This window comes from Agelaius tricolor, unplaced genomic scaffold (assembly GCF_023055355.1).
Source record: "Agelaius tricolor isolate 1412-34295 unplaced genomic scaffold, bAgeTri1.0.p SCAF_26, whole genome shotgun sequence".
NCBI lineage: Eukaryota > Metazoa > Chordata > Aves > Passeriformes > Icteridae > Agelaius > Agelaius tricolor.
In genome coordinates, this window is record NW_027269286.1 from 10,914,519 (window position 1) to 10,939,249 (window position 24,731).

At 34.7% G+C, this 24,731-nt stretch overlaps 1 protein-coding gene across 1 annotated transcript in view; it reads right to left on the reverse strand.

Annotated features, from left to right (window-relative positions):
* Window positions 1–24,731, reverse strand: part of DIAPH3 (diaphanous related formin 3) — a 212,171-nt gene that overhangs the window by 134,019 nt on the left and 53,421 nt on the right. The gene's annotated exons all lie outside the window — the stretch shown is intronic.

Genomic DNA, 24,731 nt, shown 5'->3' on the forward strand with positions numbered 1-24,731 from the left:
TTAACTTTCAATTTAATACCGATATTTCCAGCCTTGAGTTTTAAAGACTACGAGTCTTTGAACATATAGTAAGTTAAGTTTTTTCACCTTTGGAGAAGGACTTGGGGGTGCTGGTGGATGAATGACTGGACATGACCTGGCAATGTGCACTTGAGGCCCAGAAATCTATCCACATCCTGCGCTGCATCAAAAGCAGCCTGGCCGAGAGATCAAAGGAGGTGATTCTGCCCCTCTACTCCACTCTGGTGAAACCCCACCTGGAGTGCTGCATCGAGCTCTGGGGTCCCCACCACAGGAAGGACATGAACCTCTTGGCCCAGGTCCAGAGGAAGGACACAAAAACAGAGAGCTGCAGCACTTCTACACAGACAGGCTGGGAAAGCTGGGTTTGTTTATCTTGGAGAAGAGAAGCCTCCAGGGAGACCTTGAAGCTATTGAATATTTCAAGGGAGCTTATAGAAATTAGTGTCAGTTGTGGCAGGACAAGGGTTTTAGCCTAAAAACTGTTGATTTAGAGTAGATATATAGGTAACATTTTTTACAGTGAAGGTGAGGAAACACTGGAACAGGTTGCCTGGAGAAGTTGTGGATGCCTCACTCCTGGAAACATTCGAAGGCAGGCCAGATGTGACTCTGAGCAATTTGATGTCATGGATGATGTCCCTGCCCATTGCAGATGAGTTTGACTAGATGGCCTTTAAATGTCCCTTCCAATCCCAACTATTCTACAATTCCAAAAGTCACAGTATGGAGACATAGCTGAGCATTTCCAGAAATATATGGGAGTCCATTCTTTCCTACACACTCTGCTTTTGTCCTGCTTGCATATTCCTAGAATTTATGAAAAGGGAAACATAATAATCAATGTACTTTAAAAACTTCAACTCACAAAAATGACCAAAAAATTAACAGGGACAGGGGGAAGTGTGACATTAAAGTAAAAAGTTTAATCAGCTTGTGGAGTAATCAAATGAGCACCAAAGAGAGGCAAATCATGTAACCAGAAGCAGGGCAGAAGACATCAGTCAGGCCTCTTCAACTAAGCATCAATGAACTGACATGCACTCTGTTGCTCAAAGAGCACCATCCCGCGATCCCAGCAGAGCAGAAGCTTGCAATGCATCTGAAGGAAGCTATTCACTATTTTCCTATTTTTATCTGTATGGTGAATTCCAGAACTTAGCTTTCAGTTGTGCCACTTCCCTGCACAGCCATATAAACACTATCAAACAAGGAAAATAATTGGACTCCCCCCATCTAGCAGCACCAGATTTGCCTGCCACTGAAATGTGGCACAGAACAAATTCATGAAATTTGCTATCATGTAAATTATAAACAAAAATTACACATTTTTAATTATTTGTTTTTAAGGGTAATTGCTCTCAGAATAGTACAGTGTAACTGATTAAAGAGACATTTTTCATAATTGATTTGATCTTTGTTATTTTAAGATTTAAAGTTAACAAGTACCATCTGAGTATACATATCGGTTGAAGACATATTCCTGACAGAAAAATTATTCCATCAAGACCTCATCTCCTTCCTTTAAACTATGGGGTTCATTTCACTTGTGTAAAATACTGTTGTATAGTCTAACCAGCACCCAGTCTCAAAATCAGTTCAACTAAATATCCTTATTAATGAACAATACCTCAATTCACAAGAAAGACAATTTTTATTAGTTATTATGTAGAAGTAATTTCATTGCAGAACACTGTAGTACAATATAGTGCATATTGCACTATATGTTATTCATCTGTAAGTAATTTTGCTGAACAATTTTGCTGAATTTTTTTATAAACTATTCTCTGTGTTCTGATGTTATTTTTAATTCTGTTATTAACCTCTGATATTAACTTAAAACAATTCAAGATATTTCCAGGAGGAAAACACTGGATCAGGCTTTCAAGCTAATTCTTTGAGTGACTATACAAAAACACCCCAAGACATGGAACTAGAATAGATGAGGTAGTGCAAGGGCAGGAATGAATGATCTGACATAAGAGGGACAAAAAACTTACTAAGCTACCACTGTCACCTCATAGCACTGTCAGTGCCTCACAAACCACAAAGGCAGGGGCAGTACCAACCTGACAAAGGACTGATCATTAACTTGTGACAAGAATCAGCAGTACATGGGACTCCAAACTGAAAGGGCAAATGGACAAGAATAGCAAGCTGGGATTACTAGGGAGGAGCTGGTGTATTCTGACTGAAATGGAATGAAGAGCCACGGCCAGCAGTGGACTGCCAAATTACAAAGGCAGCAAGAAATCAAGGGTATCAGAGATAATAAAGAGCACTCCCACACTAGCACCTAAAGTACATCAAAGCACCTGAAGCATATCTGGAGATCAGGATGGGACACTTCTATCAGCCTAAGACATGAAATGCTGGTATATAGTCAGCCAGTGCGACTAGATCTCCAGGATGATGCCATTAGCTGAATAACAGCCTGAAAGTTGTGGCCTTGCAGGTCAGATGCCTGGTGAGACTGCTTACCCCTTGTTACAATCCCTGTGAGCTGGGAAATCTGGGAGGCAAGTCAAAAAAAAGACAAATCACTGTGGATCTCCCATCCTGCAACGTGCAACCCACCCTCTTCCTCACGCACTGCTGATAAACCTGCTGCTTACAAATGTGTACCTTATGTGGTGTATGGGAGCAGGAGAGAGAAGATAAAGGAATGCAAATCTATCCCTTACTTGTAAAGTTTTGCAACAATTAATAGCAACTACTGTGTCATCTATGGTCCAAAGTTCAGGTCACTCCTAAAACAAAGCACAGCAGATACATTTTTCATAATTTTGTTAGGTCTATTTCTAAAATATTGAGGTCTTTTTCTTAAAGAGCATTCCCAAGATAAGTGTGCCTGAATCTCTCTGAACTACTTGTCTGGAACCAATCTGCAGTTCAATTTATTCATGACTAGTTTTTACTTATTTTTTGCAGTTTAAACAGTTCTTTTCCCTTTCTAATGCTCTTCTTAAAGAATGACAAAATATCTTAGCACTACAACATGATCTTTGATTTTTTTAATTAAATATTTCAAATCCATTTAATCTCTTCACCTGATGATACCAGAAGCTTCCACGCATCTGTGATTTAATCTGCCTTGAGTCTGGGACAGTAGAACTGAAAGCCACATTACAAAGCGTGACTTGTAAACATATTAATGACAATGCTTCCCTACTGGAAACATTTCTGTGAAATCCAGGATTTGTTCTGCTCTCCTTCCCTTACCTTTATTTCCTTTTTTTGTAAACAACCAATACATATATATATATCTAAAAATACCCATATGTACATAAACTGAAGTAAAAAATCACAGATTCTAGTACTAACCTAAAATTTGTGTTCACAGTGTTAAATTTCAGGCATGAGCATCTCCACTAAGTTCTGATTCCCTGACCACAAGGGAAGGCAAGGGAACTGTGCCATGCTCTCAGACAATATCAAATCCATCCGAATGGACTGGAGAAGCGTGAGCTTGTTTCAGACTGATTCTTTCTCGTGTGTTTAATTCCCAGGTTTCTTTGCTTTCTTCTGCAATAGCTACACTCACACTCTCCATTCTCAAACACAACCAATACTCTGCCACCTTTAAGTAGTCAGTCAGCTACCAGAGGTCTCCATAATCCACTATTAGCAAAGGAATGCCAGCAAGGCCATGGAAAGCCAGTAACAAACTTTTTAGAGACTGCTACCTATCTGCCTGTCCTGCTCTCTGTACTGGCCCCCCGCAGCCATCAGGTACATGCTGGGGTCTCAAGAGCATACTGGTAAATATGAGGTAGGCAAATGCAGTAGCATTTAGCAATGTGAAAAAGGGATTAAATATGTTAAAATTTCTTTGTTATGTGAGAAAAGTTCTGTTTCAATACAACAAGTGAAGCTACAGTTAAAGGCTTTGTATAAAAGAAGTCCTGCACTTTAAGTTTTGTAAATCCTACATGTAGTAAAAATACCATGAGATTACTTGAAATCCACTTGAATAGAGCAAGCTCTTTCAGAACTAACAGGACTTAAAAGTAATATAAAATTTGCCAATCATACTTAAGTATTTGGCTTTGTTCTCAAATTTGTCTTTCTTCTACTCATCCAGCTTTTGTAACATCCTACCCTCCTTGAATCTGAAAATGCTTCCAAACTCTGCCATCACAAAGTTCAGCCTTTTCTTAACATATGCAACAGATCATTGAGACTATTTAATAAATAATTATTCCCAAAACTGATCCTTCAAAAACTTTACTAATAGCCTCATAGTCCAATGCAGCCTTTTTCAATATTCCCCACATCCTCTTAAACTTACCTGTTTTACAAGTCTGCAGCTAATCCCACTTTTCATTAATACTGGTACAATGGCAGTCCTACTGCAATCCAGAGTTTAAACAGATCATATTTGTTTTGCTTAGAAAAACTGTCATCTTCTCAAAAAACTAAAATGTTATCTACTGCCTAGCATAATTTACTTTTCATATGCTGAATCTGATACACACTTCACTCTCCTTTTTTTTTAATCTAACACTGTGTCTTTGACTGTAATTTCTAGAAAAACTGTTCAGTGTTTCTGCATATCATTGATAATGAACTAATGAATCTATGAAATCAAGTCCTCAGACATTTTTGAATATAACTTCTAGAAAAGGTGCTGTCTTTTTTTCCCAGTAAAAATAAATAAAAAAACCCTCAGTATTCCCTTGCTATAACTACTAAATGATGGATGATTCCCTTGCAATCATCACTAAGTATCATACACAGTTTCTAATAAAAGCAGTGAAATGGATTTACATAATTGAATAAAGAAAAAAACAATAATGGTCTACAGTGTAAGTTAAATTCAAGTGCACAAGCACTTCAATTTTATGTGCACAAGCACTTGAAGGATTATGCTGAAACAAAATATGAATTTAGCCAACATTTTTTATTGCTAAAGAAAGAGCTGTCAGTCAGCACATTTGTTTGCATGGTCTCATTAGAGTACATTGCCTCAATCTCAACAGTCATAGTGAAGAATGTTGAGAGCATAACTGTATCTATTTAACAAGCATTCATGCACCCTCATTAATTTTTTTCATCTCACTTTGAAGCATGACATGGCTCATACCAGAACAATAACTTGGTGATAATTGTTTGAGACAACAATTGGACAGGAACCGTGCAGAGGTGAACTTTCCTATAGATTATAGTATGCCTCAGTGAATTACAATTAGCTTTAAAAGTCATTTGTCCTGTTCAGCAGCTTTCAAGATATTTCATTAGCAACTAAAGAAATCCTAACATATTTTAGGCTTTAATGACCCACTTGCATTATATTTTCTAAGACAGAAATTTCTCCAGAACACATGACAAATATCGCAATATGTGAGCTCACAACTCTATAGTATTTATAAAATTGTCACATGATATAAACTGAAGCTTAGCTTGTCATTTATTAATTTAAATGCTAATAAAATAACAAGAATAATTTATATAACTGCCAGATCACAAACCACCTTTACAAAACTCTGATGATAACTTTCCTGTACTCGTCTACAAGATAAGTGTCATATTTAGGAATATAACAAAACAATTCAGATCAAGTACAAATCACTAAGGAAAACAACTGTACATAGAGCTGTATAATTATATTCCACCATGAGCTAAAGGAAAATAGACTATATATCTACCTGATCTATGGTTATTATAATGGACTGATACAAAAATAAAAAATAAAAACCAAACAAAACCCCACACCACAAAACCTAACAAAATTACTTATAAATTATATTTAAACAATTTTTCAGATTTTTAACTCTTTTAATACACTCCTATGTGCTGATAATGTTCCCTGTCTCTTCTAGAATAATCACTTCAATGCTGCATTAATTGTTGCTTTTCCTGCCCCCAAACTCAACTTTTTTTGAAGTCAGAGGATAACGCCATCTACATTTATCTGTAGTTTTCCAGGAAATTGTCAAAATCAAAGTGTCCCAATTTAGCAACAGAAAAATCTCCATATCTAGAAAAACATTATTTCTTTAAAATTATTCATAGTAAGAAGGCTGACCTCATAATAAAAATGGGTTCTGTTTGTATTGTTATTATTAAGTGACAGATATCTGCAGAAATTATTCAGTCTTTTTACTAGGATAAAAAGAAAATCTTGGTGATGAAAGAAGAGCTATAAAAATGAAAGCAGATTTTCAACAGAAAGTCTGACTTTAGATGCTGAAGAAAAACTGCATTGAAGATCCATTAGAAACCTACATCCAGACCAAATTCTTCAATTTGAAACTAGTAAATGGGCCTCCAGCAACAGATAGTGATGTCAATTTACATAGAAGGCAATTGTGTAGGGAAAAAATAATTTCAATTTAAAAAAGAAACAGATTTAAATTAAAATTTTCTACTGCCTTAGGAAAAGACCACACATAATGACAACATGGAGACAGACCACTGCATCTATTCCTAACAGAAAGCTGGACAAGCATAATTACAAATGAAAGAATGAAAGAAAGAATGAAAGAAAGAAAGAAAAGTACAAGACTTACTTTTTTGCATCAAACAAATCTTCAGGAATCAGGAAAGATTTCAGGTACAGTTTAAAACCAGTTGTTAATCAATTAATTGTTTTCTGTAGCACCTATCTCCCAAAGGCAGCACTGAGAACAAATGCAGTTTAATTTCTAGTGTAAGGGCACAAGTCTTTGAGCCACTGCCATTTCTTAAAGCATACTTTTTAGTCATCATGGTCTTCCCCAAAACAGGGGCTGTTCCCATACAAACATGGTGCAGGAACTTTACTTTCAACCTCATATATTCAAAAAAGTTACATCTATACACGTGGATAACATGTCTCAATGAATTCCAATCACTGACAGGCAATCTCTCGCTCTCTCTAACAGTTGTGTAACTCTCTCCTGTGCTCTACTCACACACCATCCATTACCTGGACAACCATCCTGGAGTTAAGAGAATAAATATCACCCTTTTAAAAGCAATATGATGCTTAGAGATATCAGCAAGAGAACAGCTGGTAAAATCATAAATGCACTTGAAGCGGCCAACAACCACATTATTATCATAAACTTCTCTCCATATAGCAATCAATGCTTATTCATCCTAAATCCCACCCATTCACTCCCCTTATAACAATGTCTGGTGCATCTGCAAATGTAGTCTTTTGGGGCCTCTATACAATATAGATTTTCACACACTTACAACAGATGGGATGCAAACTTGATGTTTTGTTTTGGTTTAACTATACCAGTGCAAGTCAAGAATGGAGAGAAAGCTGTTGGAACTGTTGGTTGTGTTACTCCTATGGTGCTTTTTGGTTTTTTTTGGGGGGGGTGGGGGGGAGCAGGGAGGGGAGGGCTTGTGGACAGGTGGTGACAGTTTTGTTTTCCCAAATACTTAAGCATTGTTTGTCTATAGTTCTCACACTTCGAACACTTACTTCAGAAAGAGTAAGTTCAAAAACCTCTTAGACTTCCCATACTTACTCTGGGAAACGGGATTAAGAACACATCAAAGCTAATAGTGCTTTATGGAAGAACCTTATGGAAAAAGAAAAGGCAGATGGAATTCTATCTACCCATTTGAGTTATTTTCTCTACTAAGGCTCCATTGGACCTCAAGTGCATCCAAAGACTCATACCCAGCAAAACTTCAGATGGATAAACTTTTGGAAGGAAAATTCATCCAAAAATCTACAGCAGAAAAAAATCCTCAGCTAAAAACAAATAAATATATAATCAGTATCTCTGCATTCTGCATGGATAAACCTTTCTGTAAAGAAAAAGACAAAAATTTCTTCACATGTAAAAACAAAAACAAGCGTCATGGCAGCATTGATATAGCAGTTTAATTTTACCCCAAATGAAGTACAAGAATGGGAAAATGCCATATAGTCATAGGGAGCATTTCTTGGTTTCTGCCTTTAGAAATCAAGACTTCTAAACATTATGCAGTCACCACTGAAGGTTCAGCCATGCTCCTGCCCTTCTCTCCTTTTCCCCTACCAGAGGTACAAACACTGAACACCTCCAGGATAGGAAGCAGTCTGAACTCTGTCCATAGTCAAATACAGTGATCTGCTTTCATTATGCAGGATTGAAATGATCATAGTTCAATTCATGAACCTCTGAAGAAAATGCTTTTTTTTTCATTTCCTTTCTTATAATACACTTTACAAAACTTGGCTTAGTGATTTTAAATTTAGGCTAAGAAAAGAAAAAGAGATCCTGTGTCATAACAACATGTTCATAATGTCATGTTTTATAATTGAAGTGGTGGGTTTAAGAAGAACTGATCTGATCAATATTCAAAATCAGGACAGTAATTCCAACTTTTGTCTTTTTTATCCACTCTAAAAAATTAAGCCGTTGTTCCTCAGAAAGAAAATAGGAAGCTGTTGTCTCTTTGAAATCACTCAGCAGTTGAATCCAAAATGCCTTTTACCCAGTCAACCTGAAGGAAAATGTGGCTGTATTTACACTGCTCTATAAGAGGAAGGAGGGAGGTTATACAGCAGTTTCCCACTTCCAAGTAGAGCCTTCAATTTTTCATGACTAGTTTAAAACTGTCCACACTAACACCATAGATAACCAGGACTGTATTAGACAATGGAAAAATGCAAAATTCTTCTTCCAAAACTTTCTAGTCCCTTTTAGCTGTACTTCTTTCCATGCTGCTTCAAATATTTCAAATAGTAAACCAAATAAATCAAAAAGATTCCATAATGTTTCAAAAGTTAGATCCCCAAATACTGAGTCTGTACTGTTCCAATGTTCAAAATAACACTATTCAGTACCATCTAGAACCAAACAGCAATGTTTCTCTACGCTATCCACTTGCAAAAATATGACACTGAGATTAGAAATACACAAGCTTACAATAGCTCTGTAATGTTGATATTTTTATTGTTGTTGATCAAAAGTACCAACATAATTGATTCATTATTCAGTGATTGGAACATGCACTTGACAGCTACAATTTCCCTTACTATCATCCAGGTTTTCAGCAGCAGACACTGAGACTCTGCACAGTAATTCTACTTCTAAAGCTATCTCACCACAAAAATGATTCAGAGTTGCTTTTTTGCATTCTCACTTTGTGAAAAAAATGCAACCACATAAGCTACAAATCAAAAAACAATAACAGACCTGTTCAACTTTTAAAATACTCTTTTTCTCTGTCCACTTAACTTCAAATCAACACATAGATCTAAACTTGACTATACATGGCACTCAGAGACATCATTTTAATTCTGTCAATAAATATGCAAAGCTATTGTTGTTTACATTTACATTTAAATACTGTACATATCTAGAAGCATAATTGTTTCTAAGCTATGACCCGCATTTTCCCTGAAATTTGGTGGAAAAAAATTCCTTTGATGTATATTAGAGAAATTTACAAAATATCACTTTATGATTTTATCTAGGAACATATCGTGATAAAAGCCTTCTCCAAGAAAAACTGAAACTTTGGTATAAGATGACATTTCTTCATTAGAAACTATAAAGGTAGCATTGTTTTAAATCTCTATGGGTATATTTAAAACCACAAGTTAACTATAATAGAAAACACATTTTAAAAAACTGCTACTGTTTCAGACTGGGGAAAAAAACTATACTTAAAGCTGCATAGCCACTATTTTCAACACATACTAAAAATCATAGCTTCAACCAAATATTTTTTAAAAATCACAGTTATAAAGTGCAACAAAAATTAAAGAAAAAATAAAGATGTTTTGCTTCCTAATCTCTAAAACCATAGCATACAATCTATTTAAAAAGCAGAGGTTGCAAGGCTTACAGAGAAGCACAAATTAGCAGTTTATCCAATATGATGTTAAGATAAATTTTTAATATGAATGTTCGATGAGTAAAGTTTGGAATCTTTTTTCCATGTAGAAAGGTAAAAGTAATATAAGACATAATACAGCCTGAAAAAAGATTCAAGAATATAGTTGCTATGGTGAAGACAGGAGGCAGTAGAAAGTCAAAAAAGACATGCATAAATAGTTTATAAAAAATATTTGGATACATAACAATAAGATGTGGTACAAGAATGTAACATAAGACATTACACTGATTTCACATAATATATGCAAAATAAAGAAAAATATACAAAGACAGAAACATACACTGGAAACCTACTGATAAATCTAAAGCACTGCAGAGCCAGAAATTTAATAGATCATTACTATTTCTACTAGAAAATAAAAGTGCAAACTATAATTCTTGATCATTTTTTAGTTTTTTGTTAGAATAATCTTGTTGATTACAAAAAGACTGTTTACATAATTTTTTTTAAATCATATTATTTTGATTTGTCATAATCATTACTCAATAATGAGTGTCTGATTTAGTTCAAGATCTAAGGTAACAGAAGTGTTTATTTAATTTAAATTATCTCAGCCATTAAACCATCAGGCAGATTTAAACATGCTAAAACTCAGAAAATTTATCATCTTATACTTAAGGAACTAAACTTGTCACAGACATCTTTTATGAAAAATCCTTTCCTTAGGATTTTTCCTCCTGAGAAGCTGAGAGGCCTCAGGAACAAAATGTAAACAATGGTTATCTGCTGCTGTGGAATGCAACAGGTACATCTGTGATTGGTCTCATGTGGTTGTTTCTAATTAATGGCCAATCACAGTCAGCTGGCTTGAACTCTCTGTCCGAGCCACAAGGCTTTGTTATTCATTCTTTCTTTTTCTATTCTTAGCTAGCCTTCTGATGAAATCCTTTCTTCTATTCTTTTAGAATAGTTTTAATATAATATATAATATATCATAAAATAACAAATCAAGCCTTCTGAAACATGGAGTCAGATGCTCATCTCTTCCCTCTTCCTCGGACCCCTGTGAACATGGTCACATTAGCTATCATCTTTAAACATTAGTTTCACATCAAACAACAACAGTAATAGCAACAGTAATAGCAACAGCTATAATTCTGATCTACCTATTCTTACAAGTATATGCAAAGACCTCAAAGTAAAGACTAAGGTTTAAAATTAACCAGAATTAAGGAAATTAAGATGAACAATAGAAGTTACAGTTATAAGAATGTTTGGTTTGCTCTACTAAGGGAATGTCCATATCTCACATATCTGTCTCCCTACAAGAATGCTACATTCCACTAAACTACAGTCCTTAGCACTGTGGAAACAGACCGTGTATTAACAGGAGCGAACAGTTTGCAGTGTAGATGCACAAAGTGCATTGCTATTGTGCTAAGTGCATCTTAGAGATTTACTCTTGAATGTTCAAGAAATAGAAGAAGATATTTTCTCTCTGAAACACAGAGAAAATCGTTGCATGCATGTACAGTTTTCTGAGAAAAGTCTCTGTGAAGGAACTCAACCTGACATTTGAAGCTTAATATTTATGTAGCAATCATGTTACAGGTGAGGAAGCTCTCAGTTGCACATGGGAACATTCCACTTGATAAAAAATATGTCAAAATAGTTTCTGAGAAAAATCCAAATGAACCAGATTATTTACTTACTGAAAGCAGCATAAATGTATCTTTCAAACTTAGAGAAACCAGCAAGTAACAAAGTAATCCACTTTTAAGTGTAATAAACAAATTGTACTGAACAGCAAATCTCCAGAGCACAAGGGAGTACTTGCATGATAAACAAGTTACAGAGGTCTATAACTAAAGCCAACATCAATCAAGGTCACACAAAATCTCCATGTGGTTCAACTTGCCATATTTAATAAATAAATCCAGGTATTATCAACAGCATTAACTTGTTAATAGATGAATACTAACAACACAGTCCACATACTGTAGAAAATGTTAATGAAGAATAAAGAACTACTGTGTATAAGTCTGTACTGCAGCTCCTCAATAAGATAGATAATTAATAGCCTTACATATTCTGCAGAAGGAATTCATGAACTATCACAAATACTACGCTTTCAGTCATACAATGCACATCAAAAATAGCTTTCTGACAACAGCCTGAGGACTTCAGACCAAAAACTAACAATTAGTTTATGAGATGTTCTTTAAATTCAAGGGGTCACTCATACTGAAAAATATGCTGAACCTCAGCAGAAAAAGATAAGGGAATGCAGTCACCTAAACCTTATTTCCCACACTCATTTCCCACACTTGACCTCCACACTCATTCCAGTGTGTTAACATTGCTAACAGTGATTTTTTAAAAATGTTTTTAAAATTAAATACCAGCTCATACAATTAATGCTGGCTTCAGCTCATAAACCACAGAAATTACTCTTAAGTATTTCTGTAATAATTTTTGCTAAAAAGTCTGATAAACAATTTCAACTTACTTCCTAAATACATCTCTGATAAACAATTTCAACTTGCTTCCTAAATACACCTTTAAAATGTTAGAAAATTAACTAGTGAAAAGAAATTAACTGTTCCAGAGCACAAGCAAAGGCAGGCCATTTTGGGGGGGGGGGGGGGGGGGGGGGGGTATTATTTTCTTTGTCTTGGAGGGAGATGTTTAACAGCCAAGAAACCATAGCCATTTCTGAGTCTTCTATAGACCAAGAGATCTGACTGACCTCGTATGTTCAAGCTGGATACAACTGGATTCTATCAAAATATTCCAGTTTCTACCTAACACTGTACCGTTTACATCAGATTATAAAACCACTTTAAGGGTTGCCCAGTATATTAGGAGTAGCTAAAGTAAATGAGGTTTTAGAAGCTTCAATGCACTGTGTGTCAAGCAAAAGATTACACTGTTACAGGGTATTCCCTCTAAGCTCGTGAGTTACACTGCTAAGAATCTGTGCTCATCATACTGAACTCTCATAGTCTCAAGCCATACTGAGACTGCAAATAAAGTTAAATGGAGCATACCTTTATTTAGATTATATGCTTTAATATACCCTGTAATAAGCAAATTATTCAAGTCTGTTCAGAAGAGTGCCCATTTAAGCTATTGATTTTGGACAGATCTGACACAGGAAAAATCTAATAAAAAGTACTAAGAAAAACATATAAAATGAGGCAATGATGATTTAGCTAATTTTATGACTTTATACACTGTTGATTAAAATTCTGATTCTCTTGAAATAAGCCTTGAAAGACAAGAACACTAACAAGGCTAAACAAGAGGGAAAGGATCATGTAGGAACTCTATCCACAAGTCAATTTATCAGAAACTGTAACAAATAAAATTGCTCTGTTCATAACATACTCATGAAGGTATCTATGGCACAAGGGAATTGCATCACATACCTATAGACACCAGATTATTCAGCCACCAGAGTATTTTCTTTCCTTAGGGATACAAGGACTCTCACATAAAATACTCAGTAAATAAATGTATTGTAAAATACCATTTTTACCATTGTTTAATACCATTAACCAATATTTTTCAACAGTAATCTATAAGAAATACAAGCCATTAGAACTACCATGGTTGATTCCTATCAATACACTTATCAATGTATATCCAAACATATAACAAAGAGAGGGGTTTAGGTTCATCTGGTTAATTACTGTAAATAACAACATCTGTTCTTTCCAGATTATAAAAATAATAAAATGAAAAAAGTAATGGGAAAAGTAATATAGTTTTCTCAGTGCTGCTTCTGATAGTGATGCACCTATCCAACTTTTTGAAAGATACAAGCAGTTTGCATTTTCTTTTTCTCCAAATAAGTAAGTTTGAAATATTGGTCATATACTAAAACCAATAAAACTTCCTTGATTATTTCAAGTCTCCTATACTGCAGTGCCAGAACTAAGATATTGAAACAAAAGCATGTATTTCATTCCCAAAAGAAGTTTAACCTAGCAGGGCTGTCATACATCCACAGGCTGATTTTGTGCAAATCATCCTTACTTCCTACTATCACTTTCCAGAAAGTTACATTAAAAAACTTTATAATCTATCCCAGTTAATATGATTTTCTCAGCTACTGCTTATCTTCACTTGTATTCAGCAATACAAAGCTACCTGGTAAAAATACTTCCAAGAAACTTCATTGTTTTTCATGTTTGCATTTATACAACACTTGCCCCTTGCATAAATTTCCTCATATTTTAAAGTGTATTTTTTGAGATTACACTTAACAGTTAGAGCCACACAAACTCTACAAAAAGGTACATGTTATTATTTGTAGTCAGTGGCATGAGATGTGCAGTAAAATAAAATGTAAAGAGTTATACAGTTCTCAACTCTGAAACAGGATATGAGGATTTCTTTCAAATCATAAACATAATCCATTTGCTCAGTTATAACATATACAATATTTAGAAAGAGACAAAAAAAGTTCCAATTTCTGTAGGAAAGTAAACAGGATGCACATCAAATGTGTAAATCACCTTAACCTTTTCCTCAGAAGTGAAGAGTATAACTGAAGACTATATAATAATCTGCAGCACCATTTTCCAACAACACGTAAGTGTTCTAATCTTAGAACAGTTTTTCACAAGTTGCACATTAAAAGCTTTTAATCACTACTATAAAAAATACAAAGAGTGAAGTAAATTTTGTAATTTAGGTGAATCCACATGATTTAGAACCCACAAAAGAACCTTTTCCATTAATTCACAAGCTAAGTGCTTAGCAATATTTAAATAGACTCAAAGATTCAGTGTACTATTCCATATAAATAGCAAAGAAAATGCAACAATTTTCTTCAAATTAAAATATTCTGTTAAAGCTCTCTCTAATATGACAGAAAAATATGAAAAATATGACACAAACAGGAATCAATGAAGCAAATGGATTCTGGATTACAAGACAACAAGTATTCTATTTCACTGAAAATAAATCTTGCAGAAAATAACACTGACTTCACTTTTCCAAAAAGTGCAAAAAAATTTTCTAGTTAAAACCATCGCTGTGCATCTTCCAATTACAGAATCACATTTCTTATGCATTATTACAGATGTACAATTGACATTACTTCTAACATCTGTATTAGGGTTTTCTCTCCTCTTTCACCAAACCTGTAATAACTATTCAGTAATACAGATCATTTACTGTACTATGAGACACTCTTGTGGTACATTAAGGAATGAAATGATGAGCCAATCATAAAAACAAAGATTGAAACTCAGAAAGCTTCCATTACAAGCAAGCTTTAAGAATATGCACCATTTTAGAATATTTTTTTTTAAAAGCAAGCAGGAGAGATCTGCAGCATTCATTCTCACTGAAATGCTGTTCTATTTGACACACTATTTGACAGAAGCTAAACAACAGAAATGCTGGAATTGCAAGTGAATTCTTGTCTTTGTTGGCTAGAGAACACATTAATACCACATCACACTCTAAAAGTGAACGTAACTTCATATCATCTTATGTTAAAGAGGGTATGTATTTCTGCAACAAAAATAGATATTTGATAATCTAATGTATCTACCTAAGTTGGAATATCAGACAAATATACTGTAAATATAGTTTTAGGCTAATTCTAATTTGCAAGTTTTTAAGCCTCTGTCCAGAAAGCTTCTTATTCCTCCAGCAATTCAGGCAAACAAAATTTGTATAATGAAAGCTACTTGAATTCCTGCTCCTCAAAGTCTGTGCAAGAGTTCTACAAGACTGAAGATGATGTAGTCTCTATTACAGAGATTCTGCATAATTAGTCTAGTATGCAGATTTGGTTATTGCACACATCTTTTGTGAAGAAAAATATAATTTATCATATGAGAACAATAGTAGTATTTCTATACTATCTCTTCACACATCTTTGCACTAGCCACAATTTTTTAAATGCTGAAAAAAGACAAAAAGGGAAAAATGAATCCATTTTGCACCAGCTGGAGTCTTTTTCGTATTGTTTAGTTAGCATTTCTAAAAGCTGTAGAATAAGATTTTATCCTTCTCTTCCTGTTACATTCATGTATGCATAACAGTTGACTACCTAGTCACTAGACCTTACAGATATTGAGGAATTAGTCTAATTTTAGAGGAATAAAAATTAGTTAGCAGTTCTACTAGTAACAACATACTCATTCTATTTGACCTAAATATCATTATATGTAAATGTAGTTCCTGCAGCAGAATTATAATTTGATTAAATCTATATGACTTCCCTCCCCCTCAAAAGGTGGAATACAAACATTACCCTGAGTAAACAGAAAACTTCAGCAGGTGATCAAAGAATAAGCCTTAGCTTCAGAGCCTGGAATGGCATAAGTACCAAGAGCTATACTGACAATCCAAAACAAACAAGACTCCTACAAATTAACAATCTGTGTTATTATTTTTAAGAAAGTTAAGCATAACACAATTTACATTTCATCCTAAAGGCAAACATGAGTTCTAGCAAAATGAATTTCCTTGACAAATCAAAGGCACATTAGCTCCTTCACACAAGGAATGCTTTGTCCTTAATTTCTCCTACTCTTTTCATACTGACTTATTTTTGCCACTGTAGTTTCAGGAGGGCTTTATACAGTTCCAAATATGCTTCCTACTTTGAGTTTCAGTCTATACTCCCAGGTTCTCAGCAACAGAAACCTGGAGATCAGAACTGGCTATTTCCAGTGCATATGAGTATCCTGTTCTCAAAAATCTATTTTTGTTGAAGTGGTTGAGATTCTTTTTGTTTATTATAAAGCATGCATCTGCACAGCTCAGCTTATGTCACCATTTGTTCCCACTTCATCACTACCTTTTCCTTATTCTGCTGAGTAAGGAACAATCCCAGGTACATTCTGAGAGTCAACCGCTAGCAGCAAATGGATTTTATCTTCCCCTTTTTAAAGTTTGAACAAGTCCATTTATCACTACTGCTTCTCTTCTATAGAGCATTAAAACAGCAGTTCACAGAACAGTAGTTCACACTACTAGATTAGTACTGAAAATGAACTTTCTCTTTTGGCTTTTTGAAGTTATGGCCATCTAACCTGCTTTGGTTTTAGCTACATCTATCCATGTTTGTTTCTTTTCACAGCAACATTACAGATTATTTTCACAGCAACATTACAGATGCCAAGATTTTTGCTGCAATGTGCAACCATGCCTTGAATCCCAGTTTCTCTACCAGCATTCCAGCTACAGCTACCTTCCATGCTGTCAGCTTCAATAGCAGCTTTTATTCAAACAATCTTGCTGAACACCAATTTGATTTTTTCATCCTCCCACTGTTTCAAACAGATGACCCAGTATTTCTCAAGACCTTACACTGATATGCCAGCAACGAAAACCATAATTCTGTTTCATATATATCAAGTCCATTGCAGCCAAATTTTAAGTGCCCCAAGACACTACACCGCACAGCCTAGGAATGGCAAAGATAAGCAGTCACCCTAAAGCAGGCTCCTTCTAACTTCTTATCCTTGCCAGCTATACATATGCATTTATAATTTTAGAAAAAGCCATTTCTGTATCAAAGGACAAGTCAGATTGCACAGCAGGAAACATTTAAGTCTTTACAACTGTTAAGCTGAGTAATGTAGCAGATGAAAAAAGTTTCATTACTCAGTAACTGATGTTAGAGGTGAGTAAGGTTGAAGAACTATGTTGTGAGTTAAAAAAGTAGAGTTCCACTAACTTGTAAAAATAGGAAGAGTGGAGCAGCAAAGCCATAAAACAGAAATATGAAGTTGTTAAAATCGACAGGATATGTTGTCCATGCCCTCATTCTCTTAAATTTAAATGACACTGAATGCAACAAACTCATCCAGAAGAAGAATGTATCTGAACACACAACTATTTCACTGTACATATTCAACTATTGTGCCAGCCAACAACTACAACAGTGCAAACACATCCTGCCCTATTACAAAAATTTTCAGAATGTGGAACTAGATTATATCCTATGTAAAAGAATATTTTGTTAAAGCTCTGATTTAACCCCCAAAAAATCCAATGATTTCAGATCAAATAAATTCTCTCAATTCTTACATAACCTTCAGAACCTGATTGCTTTTAATGGGGGGGGGGGGGGTACATCATGTACAGGACATTTACAAAAGTGCTTCATGGTGATGTTTATTTCATAAAAAATATTGAAAGAGCCCTGTTAAAATGTCTGTCAGCAAACTATCAGGGCAAGATAGAGACTAGAAAAATCTGTTTAGAATGAGAAAACTGTATGAGAAATTTATCGTGTTGAGATCATGCAGAGAACAGCAGCCCACAATGGAAGCCTCTTTCACAAAAATTCATATGAAGTACTCAACTTACTGTTTTTTTAATTAAGAACTCAATTTAATTAAGAAAATAAATTATGCATTAGATAAGGCCAGGCCATATTTATACAAAGTTAGTAGATAATGAAGAGTATGTAATCCTAGTGGGTAAGAAAAGAAAATGTCTATGGCCATACATATGAATAACTTAAAATATTGTTCCAGCTGAATCTGATCAAATGCAAACAGAACCAAAGACTGCCAAATATAATACTGCTCAAGTCTGCACGGCATGCCAGTACCCAAGTACTGTCTAACAGCTGCCTAATTGGACATCACTGCTCCACTAATGCATAATCTCCTTGATTTTTTGTGTTGTTTTTCAAAATGAATTGTCCTTGAAATGAATTTCTTCTGAAACAAGCCATTCACTGAAAAACTAAATGATAGATTTTCCAAAGGACAAAAAACTAGTGCTCATGGAAATTTAAATGCTAATAATTTTCATCCACAGTGACTTTGAAGGTTTGCCAAATAAGGTTTGTTAAACTTCTCTTGCATGTAAATTATTTTTCTCAGTTCACAATGAAAAAAGGCTACAATAAAAGCAGCAGTGTAATGAAGATTTTATTACAGGCAAATATAGTGTTACCTTTAGTCAGATGTAAATGTTTGCAACATTAGATTGGAAATTCATCAAAAGCATTTAGTGCATAAACATGTAGCAAAACCAAATAGGAGGTAAAAACCCATGAAAATAGGTTTGTACCAGGCGTAGAGCTTTATACCTCCTGTGTGATACAAATATTAGCAAATTAATTCATGCAGAATGCTTACCAGTATAGTGACAATTACATTGAAGTTCTTAAAGTGAGTATTTTCCATTAAATAAACAAAATTATTAGATTGAGCAGGGCACTGGGATGACTTTCTGTAACTTGCATTTTAGGATCCAAACTCATTTTTCTATTCAGTTGGTATTTATAATTTTGGCTTTATGAAATTGAATAGACTTTTTTTGATCTCTGGATACATGAAAATAATATCTACCTCCTCTAAGATCTTACTTGTTCACACGATGGAAATATTTTCTAGTAGAAGTCAATAAAGGAATGCTTTTATTGCTTCTAAAACCTTCAAAGGCTTTTCCTACCACAGTGTTGGGAAATGGAAGTGGAGTGCTTTTATTACCCTGAATATACTGTCATATTTTCATCAAACATAAAGTGACTGCAGACTGATATTGTATTTTGTGTAGAAATCAACTATTAAAAAAAAAATCAATTATTTGAAAGAAAAAGCCAAAGGTGAACTAAAGGAACTACTCTGTCCAAGCACTTCACCGAGCAGAAAAGGCTAGCACTCAACTCAATCTGGTTTGAAGCTGACAGCAAATAATAGTCTGTGTGTAGAAGGTAAGAAACACTCATTTAATAACAGCACATACTACTACTCTGTCAAAAAGAAAAAAAAAAAGGTAAAATAAATTAAAATTCAGGTATAGTTAATACTGTGCTTAGGTAGATGCTTACAAATGCTGTAACAAACTCTTCAATAACATATTTTCACAACCTGACAAAGCAGTTCCTAACTGAAAATACAAATCAAAGTACCTTATCTAATAAAAGTTTTTCTAATCCTATTTACAGTATATGCTGACACACCCTTTCGTACAGTCCTAGCAGAAGAATGATCTGATGTTACTCATGATTCTGACATAGATTAGAACATTGATGACACAGTAATTCAATAATTCATTAATTCAAGGGAGAATTCATCCTAAGAAATTGTATAAGAAGGAGAATAAAGGAGAAAACATGCCACAATTTTAGCTTCAAAAAAATCAATCTACAAAAAAAAAAGTTATTGTTAGGCTACTTTAACCACTGCTATGCTAATGTTTTTTTTTCAGGTTTTCTATTTTTGTTTGCCACACATTCATGGAGTTATCTGGATATCAAAGTCAGATTTTAAGAGTTATTCACATCCCACTTCTTTAAATGCATTTAACAGACTGAACAACTGAATGTTTCTCCAATCCATGATAGGACATCAGAAAAAATAAATTAAGTTGGATTATTTTTTCCTCCACTGGGTCTGTTTCACCGTGACAGTAATCAGTAAGTGACCCCCCTGGTTTGAATTTGACACACAAGCTTTTCTATTTTATCAGAGAGCAGGTGGGTGGGCATCTGGCAGCCAGCTAAGCTCTGTGCACCACAGAAGTACATTCACTCACTGATTCTTATGCATCAATCTCTACATAACAAATATGATTTGCTACAAATATTTAAAAAGGACAAGAGCAGATCTCATTCTATTTGCTAACAACATCAACAACTAATATAATTTATTAATATATATAATATAATTAATATATAACCAAGCAACACTAAATATACCATTCAGTCTCTCCATGTGAAGATGATACCACTGACATCTCAATGCATTAGTGTTGCTGTTCCTTGCAAATGCTTGTAACTTACTCCTGCCTTCTTCAGAAATAACCTGATTTTCCTTATTTCATTTTATATGCACAAATCTTTTTGAATAATTGTGCTTTCAGGATAGTTAGTATGATACTGAAAGGCAGCCAAACAAATGCAGAGTGGGCTTTAATTACTTCTACTAGTACAGTTACATTAAAAGGCAATTCAGGTTACTCAGTGCTGTATTATAGCAGAAGTTACTAAACTATATTGTTGGCAGTCTTATAGGTTTGTAATAATAAGATTCTACAAGAAGTACAGTTTGGAACTATCTCTGATAAATCCTCTGGAGGAGGAGGAAAGTACAAGGTTATTGGGCTCCACCTAATCTTTCAGATGGATGACAGCATGTTCTCTTGCTTATGCAAGGTAGGCTGTGGTGTGTTAAACATGGCACTAAACTGATTTATATTGCTAATTTGATCTTCTTGGTAGCATTTACTCTCTTTTCTGATTTAAAAAAATTGAGACTTAATTGGCACTATAGCACCTTAGGTCTTGATTTTTCTTACAGAGTATACAGGGGAAAAAAAAATTATAACTATATTGACCTTTTCAAGTCAAGTGCCAACAGAGATAGTACTCCCACAGAAGTGCTTTATTTCTGAATAATCAAGTCTGGCAGGAGCTCTGGTGTGATGGGATCACACACTGCCATTTCCAATAAGATTAGGATGAAAATCTGTCCCAGTTGATAAAAAAAAAATAAGAGAGATCATGCAATCTTTCTCTCTCGAGTTTCCAAGATTAATTCCCTTTGATATCCACAAAAGAAAGAAGAGAACATTTCTAATTTTTTCATGCCATCTCCCATTAGCTGCAGTTATCTGCATATTGCTAAAAATAATGAAGAATTTGTATGTTTAATGTGCAATTTCTAATCCTCATTTGGACATTGCCACTTTAAACATAAGAGTCTTTGGATCAAGCCAAATCAACTTATTGGTAGGATATTTATAAATACAGCACATAAATTATAAAGCCCATATTTCACGAAACTACTAGCTTTCTTATATTTTGCATACATGAGATTTCCAGCTTGTCATTTAGGACTGAAATGCTTCAAGATTTCTTTTTTGGTTAGAGGTTGCCTTCTTGTGTACTCTACACAACCTCCTAAGTCTTGGAACCACCTTGGCAAACCACTTCAACCACCCAAAGGATTACTGTAAGGAATTTGCAGCTGGTTCTCTCTTGTTATCCTGAACACACATCTCACATTATGCCTAACTACTACAGTCTCACTACATTAATTACACTTATTCAGTGACTTCAGCAACTTACTGCTATAATCTTCTCCACACCAGAACTCTTCAAAGTAACTCCACAAACCCAGTGTTTGCATATTAAAATTTACCATATTGTAAAGGTAAGTATTGTAAGTCTTAAACATAGTAGTTTGAAGCCACTCCAACACCACACAACGTGGCAGTCCTATCACTGATTTAAAAACAAGAACTGCAATAAGAGAGGTTCATAGAAAAAACATTATGCCAGCCTTACCACTTCTTACAATCCATTCTCCTCACTCAGCAAAAGAGAAAGTTCCCTCCTACAAATATAACCCTTCCTATTTCTTTTGGACCATTTTTCCCTGAATTTTTCTAATCTTCTTTGAACCTACTGAACTTTTGAAGTTGTCTCCAAGTGGTCCTACCAATTCCTTAACTAGTTTAATTTACAAAAAATTAAATACACATTTCAAAATTAGCTGACAGCTAATTAGGCTAATTAGCAAAGGCTTCCTTTGCAAGAAATTCAAGATTCACAATGAATATATGAAAAATATCCTCTTTATATTTATCTAGATACATTTAATGAGTTTTCCCATTATCTTCACACTTTTACATTTTTAATGCTAACTTTTTTCTTGCAATACTATCTTGAACTTCCCTATCAAGACACATGCAGTTTTTTTTACCCCACAGCTTTAGCTGCTGGCAATTTTTCTCTATTACAACACAAAGTTTACTCAAATCTTGTCTATAGTTAAATCTCCCACTTTATTATCACAAAATATTCTCTAATTTTAAAATTTTCTCATCATATACATGTTGTGATCCAAGAGCTAATATTACAATAAATTATTATAGAAGGAATTTCCATTCCCAAGGTTTTGCACAGGAGATTTCTTTTACCCCACAAGATTTCCATGATTCCAGAGCACATGCTATCTTTTATGCAAAATGTCGCTCCCCTGCCTGTACATCTAGTAATTCCAGCAAAGTTAGCAGCATGTTAGCTTTACAGACCAGTGATTGTTCTTCCATCAGGCTTCCAGTGTATTACAAAGCAGCTGACATTCAATAATGAGCATTTGTGTTTGTTCATCTTATCTCTTAGGACTAAATAACATAAAATCACATGTAAGCTCCAGCTCTGCTATTCAATATTTCACATATCAATTGACTTTAAGTCACACATTCAGTTAAATGTTTTCCAAAAATCATGGTAAGAGATTCCTTTAAAACCATTGTTGCCAGAAAGGGTTTACACAGAATTTCTTCATTGGTCTGAGATAATGAGGATAACCCTGGTGTCTAATTCTTAGTCTCTTGATATTTCATTTCTTTCTCTTTCATGTCTCTTCCAACCACTCTTCATACCAATCCTTCTTTTTGCCATTAAAATGTATCACATAACAAAATACCACCCATGCAAACCATTCACATTCATCACCTTATTTTCAGAACTTGTCAATTATTTTTCTTTCCTCCCAGCCAGAGAACAGTCATGGAGCTGTCAGAGGTACACAAAACCAACTCTACTCAGGTAACCAACTCACAACCAAAACCAATGGCCAAAACAAACCCATAACAAGGGTAACCACAATGATAATCCAGTGACATTTCACAGGTGATAGATTCACTGTATCAGTCAGGGATATCACCACAACAAGCACAGGAACAATGACCTCAAGTACACACTCAAGCACTGACACACATGGAGCCCTCTCGCTCAGGCTTTTATGACAAAGGAGTTGGTTTGCCATTATGCCCTTGACTAAATTCTAAATCAATGAAAAAAAATCGCATTTCAACTTCAGTAAGTTGCTACAAGAATACCATCAACAAGTGGTGCTTTGATACTTCTCAGTGTTCATCTCAAGCTTTTATTGTTATAAAACATGTTGCTTTCACAAAATTATTTGACTTTCGAAAAGTGACAAAACCAGCTTTATAAAACACAAAAAAAAATACCCTATATGATCCATAGTCTGTATGGACTTTCCACAACTACCACCATCAAGCAGCACAGTGAAAATATTTCCTCCAGTAAAGTATCAAGACTGCTGCCAGCAACAAGTCAAAGTAGTTATTTCCCTCTACTCCCCTTCTCAGGGAGATACTTCCCCACTCTCAGAGAGAGGTATCTAGAGTATTTTGTATGGGTTTCTCCACTTGAAAAAAACTATAGGTACTTTGGAATGAGTAGAGCAGAAAATCATCAATATGATTTGAGGGCTGAAACATAAAGATGCAGACAGAAAAGTTGAAAAAGTCATCAGTCTTGAGAAGGATAATAAAGAACAAGGGAAAACTTACTGATGACAAAAAAAAATAACCTGACAGAAGGCTCAAAATAAGAGGGAACCAGAATTCTTGGAGGTGCACAACAACAAGAGGAAATAGGCACAAGTTTCAACAAAAGATATCCCAAAAGAGAGTATGAAAAAAAAAATTCACCACAACGACAAACATGGGAACAGGCTATCCATCCCTACATCTCCATCTTGAGAAATACCTCAAACTCAGTTGGAGAAAGTCCTGAACAAGATAAACTAGACTGGTCCCTTTACAAAAAGTTGTTTGACTTTCAGATGACCTTCAAGGGTTTCTTCTGTGGTTCATTCTCCAAAATATCCCTGGATATACTCAACAAAGGTTCCCTACAGTCTGAAGCTAGGCCCTCTTTTACTTCTTTATTCTTGCAACAGTATTTCTTTCATAGCTCCATAACATCTTCAGTTTTTCAATTGCTTCAATGCCCCTTCAGAATCAACATATTTCATAACTCCTGTACAAACATCTGCTGAATCTTCAAACCTATTCTATACTGTTCTGTATTCTTTTTTCTAGTGAAAATTCCTCAGTGGATTATTTACATAGACATAAGACTTCCTTTTCTAGATCAATGCTGATATACTTTTGGCATATTA